Below are 9,885 nucleotides of genomic sequence, written 5' to 3' on the forward strand. Positions count from 1 at the left end.
AAAATAAGAATGAGATAAAAACAAAATATCCCCATTTGTTTAAATCGTTGTAATTTCGGGGACGGAATCCACAAAAAGAGGAGGTATTTGTAACATACACGTTTAGTTATCGTGTTTTATAATGAATAATATTATGAAATATTATATGAATTTGTGTATTGAGTTCTAACATATAGTTTTTACTTGAATTGAAGTAAAACTATGTTTAGAATCACTCGGAAAATATTAGAAGTCTTATGAGATTCCAATCTAATGTCAAATATTCAAATTTAACGAAAATATAAAATTTGAAATAAGTAGAATTTTATTATTGAAAGTTGTAAAGAATCTCGTTAGAAACATTTAGGCGAAAACCTCATCGAAATCTGAGTTATAACGAAGAAGTTATGACCAATCGAAGATCCGCGACAAAACCGGCACGACGCCGAATGACGTAAAAAGTGAGTTTTCGATAAACTACTTTTTAGCCTTGGTGATCTAAATGAAAGTCGTAGTATTTGTTAAACCGAGAATTTTCATAAAAAGAACGTCCAAATCTGACTTCGTATGAGGAAGTTATGATTTTTCTAAGTTTCAGCTTAACAGTAGACAGCTAAAAACTCGAATTTTAGATCGAGTGATTTTTAGCCGACACAACCTAAACGAGAATCGAAGGTCTCGTCAATAGTAGTACAACGATAAAAAGACAGACGAAAACGGACATCGGATGAAGAAGTTATGATTTTTTAACGGATTTTCCTGTCCCGGTCTGTTAAAAATAATAATATTAAAAATAAAGTCAAATTAGCCGACGAAGTCTAAACGAAAGTTGTAGAGCATAATTTTCCCTACGCGTGCATATAAAAAACGTCAAAAACGGAGCTAGTATGTGAAAGTTATGGATTTTAGAAGGTTTTGGCACAAAAATCGAGAATAATTGCGAAAACCGAGAAAAATCGCATGAACAGTACCCGGACACGTCGCCCAGATTCTCGCATGCGTGCCCCGTGTCGGATTGTGATACGACCAAAGGGAGGCCCAACCGAAGCATGCCGCATGGCGCCCCGTGTCCGACGTCGATGACTCAGCCGAAGACTATCCGACGCGTGTGCTGCTTCCGGTCCGACGCGTGCCCTTCTCGCATCCGAGCCTCGCTCCTGCTGCCGCGTGTCTGAGCCTCGCCCCACCTGCCCTCCTTTCCTCTCACTTCGGATCCGAGGCTCGCACCTATATAAAGGGTGCGAGACCTCCCGGCTAATGTTAAGAAATTGGCACTTTTTCACCCCTAAACTCATATTTCCACTATTTCAACTTCCCCATAAGCCCCCGGATTATTTCCAACGCCCGAAACACGCCCCGAAGTTCCTGAAGACCCCGAAAAATTTATCTTTTCGGTTTTAAAGCCCAACCCTCGTGGCCCGGTTTTCAAGAAAACTTCTGGTTTTCATTGAAGAAAGTCAATTATTGTAACGAAGTGTTGCCCAAATTACTATTTTAACCCCCGGTTATTTCACGGTGAGTTCAATATAGGGACAATTTTATGTTATGTGTTATATGTTCAATGTGCTTTCCCATGTTATTATGTTAATGAGCTATACCTTTGACCACGAAGTGTATGACATAAGCATCACTTGGGTACTGGTATGTAGTCTTTGGCCATGAAGTGTATGACATAAGCATCACTTTGGCAATAGCAAAATACAAAGACAGGGCCGAAAGCCTGTGTATTCTAGCAAATTGATATTCTGAAATTATATTTTCTGCGTCATTTGGGCTGAAGTCTTATTGATATATATCAAGTATTGAAATTGTTATGTCTCACTGATTACAAATCTTTGAATCAGATTATTTGTTGATATGGAAAGCCGGTCATATGATACCCACTTGTCTTTCTTGTTCCTTGTCCCTCTTTGCTTCTGTCATATTGATATGTATATGGCATAATGTTATATTGTAACTGTTATTGAACTCACTCAGCGTCACCCGCTTATCCCTCTCAATGTTTAAACTATTGTAGGTGATAAGTATCCAGTATAGTTTTATACTGGTAGAAGATGTAGAATAGATAATATTATAAGTTTTGTAATGTATTCCTGGGAAAATATGTAATATATAAAACCTTGTAAAAATCTTAATAGTCGGTTTGTATCCAGTTTATGTAAATAAATTATCAATGTAAAATATTGTTTTATGAATATGCATGTAGCATGTTTTTGAGTAACAATGTTTTCAGAAATACGAAAGTTTAGAAAGTTAGGGTCTTTCAGATTGTATGGTGGGAAAAGATAATATGCTTACTTTTAACAAAGCGTCAGTTAAAAAAAATAAAAATAAAAATAAAAATAAAAATAAAAGATGTCTATAACATATACTAAATTGAACATGACAAGTTCTATCATGTATAATATAACAAAAGATGTTGGTTTTGCAATTATCACCTCATCTCTATACATTTTATTTTTGTCAAGAACAAATATAAACCAAATGGTGATATGAAAACTACAATGAAAAAGAAATTGAACGATCTACTGATTCTTTGGAATAATGAGTACAAAAATACTATAATAGAGAACATGTTACATGCATACAAGGTGGTGATAGCCAACTCACTAGTGACCAGGCCCGCGATGACTTGGACCCGAGTAGAACTGAGACAACACTGAGATTAGAGGACCAGGTTCATGACGGCTTGGATCAGAGTAAAGTTGAGACAATATCGAGATTGGAGGAGGATCATGGTGATCTTTGATGGGGCGAATACTCTCCACTGTCATTAAGTTGGAAACATATATAATTAAAATGATTAAAATTGTATTGGAAACAAAAATGAAATAATGGGATTTCATGGTGAATAAAATGTGTTGAACACTTGGTATTTGTTGATTGAATTGAGCATAGCTCTCTTATATATACATAGACATGTGAAGGGAAGCTACGTGTGATGGCTCTAGCTTTGAATATATGAACCAAAGTCTATGATTCTAAGTCATAAAAACGATTAGTACAAAGAGTTTGGTGGGGTTGTTTTGATACATTCAAGATTCAAGAATTCGCTTCAGGGATTAAGAATCCATATTCCACATATCAAGTAATCAAACTAGTGCTAAAAAATTTCGTTAATATTTATAATGATAAAACTAGATAAATTTAATATAAATTTAAGAAAGCACATTAAACGGTTTCAAATTTCCTTTCGTTAAAGTTCTAATATAACATTGTCATTGCTAAATGCTAGCTTATTTCATCTATTCTAAAGTTGTGTAACGTCTGATTATAATAATGACAATTCTATATTACCAATTGACCGGTCTCCTTTGTGACATCGTTTGCTAATTGTTCTCTATATTTTATAAATTCGTTAATTCAACATTTTATTTTTCTTGTTTGAAAATCAATATAAATTTTGAAAAAATTCAAACTTTTCAAGCGCATGCTTTTACTGGTTGATTGAAGTTTAATTGGTTGAACAAATAGATCAAGGGACTAGATAATTCAACATTTTTTTAAAAGCATGTATAACTATATATCATAATATAACTGCTGAATATAATGAATGTAATGTTACAATCGATTATTGCTGTTTATTTTTTATGGTTAGAAAATCAAAAGTTTTCTTTATTAAACCTAATTAAACTAATTACAGAAAAAAATGAAAGAAGATTAGTGTGGTCAAGAAGTGATCAGCAATTCAAAGTCAAAGAGCCTACCATTACAAATTGGTAAGCTTTTATGACATCGTTGCCATTTTCTAATCTTTTTATTTTTATTCTATATAAAATATAAAATTTGTTTGTATGATTTGACTAAAATGTTTTAGATTAAAATAAACATCAAACGTGTTTTACTTTTAATTTTTACCTAAGCAAAAATATTTATAATCTCCTTCTAATAACAACAAAAACAACAACAACAAATTAACTTCACCATTGTCACAGAAATAGGATAGAGAAGGTTAGATGTTGAGAGTTGTATCTATAGACTTGAATAGAAAAACAACTTGTTTTGAAACAAAGCAAGGGTTAAACAAAGAAGATGAAAAACGGAAGTGTGAAGGAGAAGAAATAATTGCTTGAAACTTAAGCTTTTTCTTATTAATTAAAATGAAATTCTTATTAATTAAAATGAAAGACTACCAGGTGTATTAATATGAAAAACAAGACTCCTAATGCATGTAGGACAAGCTAAACTTAGGCAATAAGTAAAAGACTTCTAAACTAATTAAAACTAAACTTTCCATAATTAATTAGTTTCCTAAATTCCTTCTGTCTTCCGGATTATACCAACATTCTCCCTTAGTCCGGAATCTTAACGTCTTTTACTCCAAAAAACTTTCGCATTGCTTCAAACTTCACTTTGTTCATTGGTTTGGTGAAGATGTAAGCTTTCTGATTATTAGTACTCACATGTTTTACAATAACATCGCCTCTTTCTATGTGCTCACGAATGAAGTGATACCCCGTGTCAATGTGTTTACTTCTTCCATGAAAGACTGGATTTTTCATCAAACCTAAAGCCGAATTGTTATCCGCATTCAATTCGAATGGACCAAGTTTTCTTCCAGTCAACACACCAAACAATCTACTTATCCATATGCCTTGACATGTTGCATTATTAGCGGCCATAAATTCTACTTCACATCATGACAATGCAACACTTTTGCTTTTGTGAGCTCCAAGTAACAAGATTGTTGTCCAAGTAAAACGCAATTCCACTTGTACTTCTTCTGTCTTCAACATCTCTTGCTAGATCACTATTAGTGTATCCAATCACACCATTTTTTCCACTTTTCGTATATGACAAGCCATAGTCCACAGTTCCTTTAACATACCTTAGTATCTGTTTCACAGCTACTTGATATTGCTTGGTTGGTTTCTCCATGAAGCGACTCACAATGCCTACAAAAAAAGCTATGTTGGGTCGAGTGTGAGTAAGATATCATAGCCCTCCTGTGATGCTTTGATATAAGGTGGGGTCCACAAGTTCACCTTCTTCATCCTTAGTCATTTGTAGCTTTGACTCCATGGGGTACCTGCAAGGATTACAATCAAACATTCCAGCCTTCTTTAGGATGGTGTTTGCATCATTCGTTTGTCTTAATGGGAGACCATTATTATGATAATTAACCTCGATGCCTAAATAGTAAGCTAGCATCCCAAGGTCACTCATTTCAAATTCCTTGCTCATTTGTTGTTTGAACTTCATTATCTCATCCTTGTGACTTCCGGTAACAACGAGATCATCAACATAGACACCAATTATTAGTATGCTCCCCTTCTTTTTCTTCGTGTAAACTGCATACTCTTCTGGACACCTTTCAAACCCCATCTCTCCCATGCATTGGCGCAAACCATACAATGCTTTTGCTAATTTTTATAACATTTTCGGTTTATCTTTCTTCACGAATCCCTTCGGTTGTGTCACATAAACTTCTTCTACTAAATTTCCATTTAAGAAAGTTGATTCTACACCAAGGTGATGTACATTCCACCCATTTAAAGCAACAAGAGCTAGTATGATTCAAATGGTTTCCAAACGAGCAACCGGTACGAATACTTCATCAAAATCTATGCCTTGTTTTTGTACTCAGCCTTTAGCGACTAGCATCGCTTTATACTTCAATATTTTTCCATCCAGGTCTTGTTTGATCATGTATACCCATTTTAAACCAGTGGGTCTTCTATCTTTTGGCAACTAGACTAAAGTCCATGTTTTATTTTTCTCAATTGCACTTAATTCACTTTTCATAGCTTCCATCCATTCTTTACTTTCACTTGCACTTCAGAAATTTACCGATTCTTCTTCATCTTGTAAAAACATAATTTCATCACTTTCTTCATAAATATTGTCCAAACTACAATATATTTATGGAGTTTCACTTTTGGATGAACTATCAAGTGATGATTGAGGTGTAACCAGGCTACCTTGTGGTGTATATTCTTCATTGAAATTTGGATGGATATCTTCTTCCTGGTCAGCTTCGATATCAAGCATGATATCAAAAGTGAATGTTCCATTTGTCATGGCTTTGTGTAGGTCCCCACTCCCACTTAACATTTTCTTAAAAAATCACATATCTTCCCACTCGAATTGCTCCAGTTTCCGAATCAAGTAGTCGATAACCTTTTGTACCCTTTTCGACTCCTATGTGTACTAGCTTCTTACTTCTATCATCGAGTTTTTTTGGATGTGTGCCTACTATGTTTTTGTAAGCAACACACCTAAAAACTTTCACATGATCAAGGTTTGGCTTTCGACCGGTCCATAACTCATAAGGATGTCAATTCTTTTAAGGGTTTTGTGGTTATATAATTTAGGATGTAGACTGAGTGACTCACAGCTTCACCACATAGGAATTTTGGAACGTTCATCCCTTTTAGATTGCTTCTCGTCATCTCTACTAATGTTCAATTGCGTCTTTCTACAACATCGCTTTGTTGTAGGGAATACGGTGTGGTATAGTGGCGTTTCAATCCGGTTTCATCACAATATGTAGAGAATTTTGTCGATAAAAATTCATCGCCCTGATCAGTTGTAAATACTTTTAATTTTAAACCTTTTCAACTTTAAATTCTGCTCTAAATATTTAAAGACAATTAAGCATCATCCTGGTTTTTCAACATATAAATCCACATAACTTGTGTATAATCATCTACAAGTAACATAAAATACCTGTTTCGGCTGGTGTTGGTGGTGTGATCGGACCACAGAGATCTCTATGCACGAGTTCTAGTCATTCATTAGCTCTTAATTTGGTATGTTTTGGATAGGATTTTTGAGCTTGATTGGAGATGAAGCAAGCTTCACAAAAGATTGTAGGAACTTCAATTTTGGGTAAGCCTTCCACCATTCTTGTATCAACTATGTTTTTAGTGCATTAAAGTTGATATGCCGAAACCACTTATGGAAAAGCCAAGATGCCTCGCCTTGTTCTGCATGCAAGCACTTCGAAACTTCTTCTTCAAGTATGGCCTTATACAAACGATTGCTTGGTTGTCAAACTTTTAATAATAGTTTTCCTTGTGGATCATGAATCTACATATACAATCCAAGCATCACAATTTGATCTTCGTGTTGAGCTAATTTTACCAAGCTAATAATATTGCTACAAAATGTTGGTATATTGTATACATCTTTCAGAAATCAACTTTCACCACTTTTGCATTTGAACATAATTGAACCCTTCCCTTCTATTCGAACTCTAAATCCATCGGCAAATTTCACATAACCTCTAGTAGATAGATCAAGGGTTTGAAATTTTCCTTTTTCGCCAGTCATGTGGTTATTTGCTCTATTGTCGAGATACCACACTTTTGATTGGGTTGGATTTTGTTTACTGGATCTTAGCTTGGGATTTACTTTTTCCTCATTCAAGTAAACTTCATCGTTTACTTGGGCTGCAAGTAGAAGTTTCAGCTCATGATCGTTCTATCCTTGAGTTAGGTTGGCTTCATGATTCCTCTCACGATGTGGGTTCTTGCACTTAGCAGCGTAATGACCAAACTCTTGATAACTATAGAATTAAACTTTAGATTTATGAAGAGCTTGATATGAGTCATTCTTACCTGTTTTTGTTGATTACCACCACCTCGTCCTTTGTTGGAGTTGCTAGAATTCTCGTAACCACCTCGTCCTCATCCGCATCATCACGTTCCACCATCTCGATTATTGTTATAATTATAGTTCTGTAGTTTTGAACGATCTTCATTATTTTTCTTCTTTACCCATTCTGACAAATCTTCATTTATTAACAATAGCTTCTTCTCCTTGGGTTCTTTATGAACCCCAATACGAATCTCATGAGTTTTTAGTCTTCCGACCACCTCTTAGAACATTATATCATCGAAATCTCCAAATTATTCAATTGTTGATGCAAGTTGAACAAATTTGGAAGGTACGGCTTGTAACATCTTTTTTACAATATAAGATTCTTCAACAGTTTCACCAAGAGCACGAATATTGCTCACAATACCTCCGATCTTTGTAGAAAAATCGTCAATGGTCTTCGATTCACTCATGTTCATCATCTCAAATTCGGCTTTGAGAGTTTAACTTTGGCTATTTTGACTCGATCTGCTTCCAAGTACATTGTCTTGAGTGTTTCCCAAGCTTCCTTTGTCGCTTTCTTCTCCGCAATCGTCAATAGAACCTCCTCCGAAATCACTTGGTAGATGGCAGCCATTACAATCTTGTCTCTCTTCACACCCACCGGATTTTGTGGGTTCTTCTGCTCGATAGCTTCATACCTCTTAAGCTTGCATATAAATCTTCATTTTAATAGACTATGTTTCCTAATTCGTCTGAGACAGTATTGGGTATTGAAGAGTAATTGATCCTTTTTTATTTGAAATCGCACCAGATTCTCTCTGATACCAAATGTCGAATTGAATAAAAAAACAACTTACTTTGACACAAAGAAAGGGTTAAACAACTCTTTCAAAAAAAAGAAAGGGTTAAACAAAGAAGATGAAAAATGGAAGTATGGAGGAGAAGAAATAATTGCTTAAAATTTAAGCTTTTTATTACTAATTAAAATGAAAGACTACTATGTTTATTTATATGAAAAACAAAAGACTCATAATGCTTGTAGGACAAGCTAAACTCAGGTAATAAGTAAAAGACTTCTAAACTTACTAAAACTAAACTTTCCATAATTAAATTAGTTTCCTAAATTCGTTCTATCTTTCGAATTATACCAACAGTATCTTCATTTAGGGGTAGAACGACTGTGTCACATATATCACATTTGACAAGAGAGAACGATATAAATGAAACGAACAAAGAAAAAGTAAGTCAAAGTGAATTATTTATACGACATAATACAAGAAAAAGAAACCAAAAACCAACAAAATGAGGCACACAAAGAGGGGGAGGGGGGGGGGGGGGGATAAGTCAATGTGATCAATAAAACAAAAACATGCAATGAGGGAGAATAAAGTAAGAATAATAAAACCCATTGAACAAAACATACATGAGACTAGGCTACACATCCCTCCCGATGTTTAGCCTCTACACCTCTTATATGAGATTATGTTCTTAGAAACAATAAGTCTTTCATATCCAGCTTTACGCTATATTTTTATTTTCTTTTAGGATGTCATCTCCTCCTCTTACCATCAATCGCCATTTATTCAAGAGTCCTCATTATAGCTGATGATAACCTTCTTTAGACATAACCATACCACCTTAGACGTCATTCCTTTAATTTTTTTAGCTATTCACACCATTCAAAACGTTCTACTATAATTTCACCTCAACATCCTTATGTTTGCTACTTATGTCTTCTTCTAGTAGTCCTTTTTTCCCGACCAACATTTGAATCCATACAACATGACATGCGTAACAACCACCTTATAGAACTTTTCTTTCAGTTTCAACGAAACCATCTTATCACACAAGACTCTTGAGGCCACCCTTTGTTTCAACCGTTGTTCCATCATGCCTTTATACGATGGTTGATGTCTAACTCCATATTCCCCTTCTTATGGATCATAGACCCCAGATACATAAACTCTCATTCAAGAAAAGACCTTGTAAATATTAAGGAGGCCTTAAATTGATGTTCAACTGAATAAAGAGGATATAAAATGAAAATTGGGTAGTTATTTTTATTTTATTTTTAAAATTCTAGTTCTTAAGTCACAGAGGACTGGTTTGCAGAACGCATTTTAGGTCAATGAATAGTTTCTCCATGAGCGAGAAGGAATGTTTTAGTTACTACGTATATGTTATTATTATAAAAGAAATAGACAAGTGTGTTATATTAATAAAAGTAAAATAGATTGCTTATATTAATGAAAGTAAAATATATTGAAAATATTAGTTAATTACGAGAGTAAAATAAATTATTGTTTATTTTAATCCATCTTTACGAACCTACCAATTGTAAAAGTGAGCCACCTTATTCTC

The sequence above is a fragment of the Lactuca virosa genome, chromosome 5 (assembly GCF_052849685.1).
Source record: "Lactuca virosa cultivar CGN04683 chromosome 5, Lactuca_virosa_CGN04683_v6, whole genome shotgun sequence".
Taxonomy (NCBI): Eukaryota; Viridiplantae; Streptophyta; class Magnoliopsida; order Asterales; family Asteraceae; genus Lactuca; species Lactuca virosa.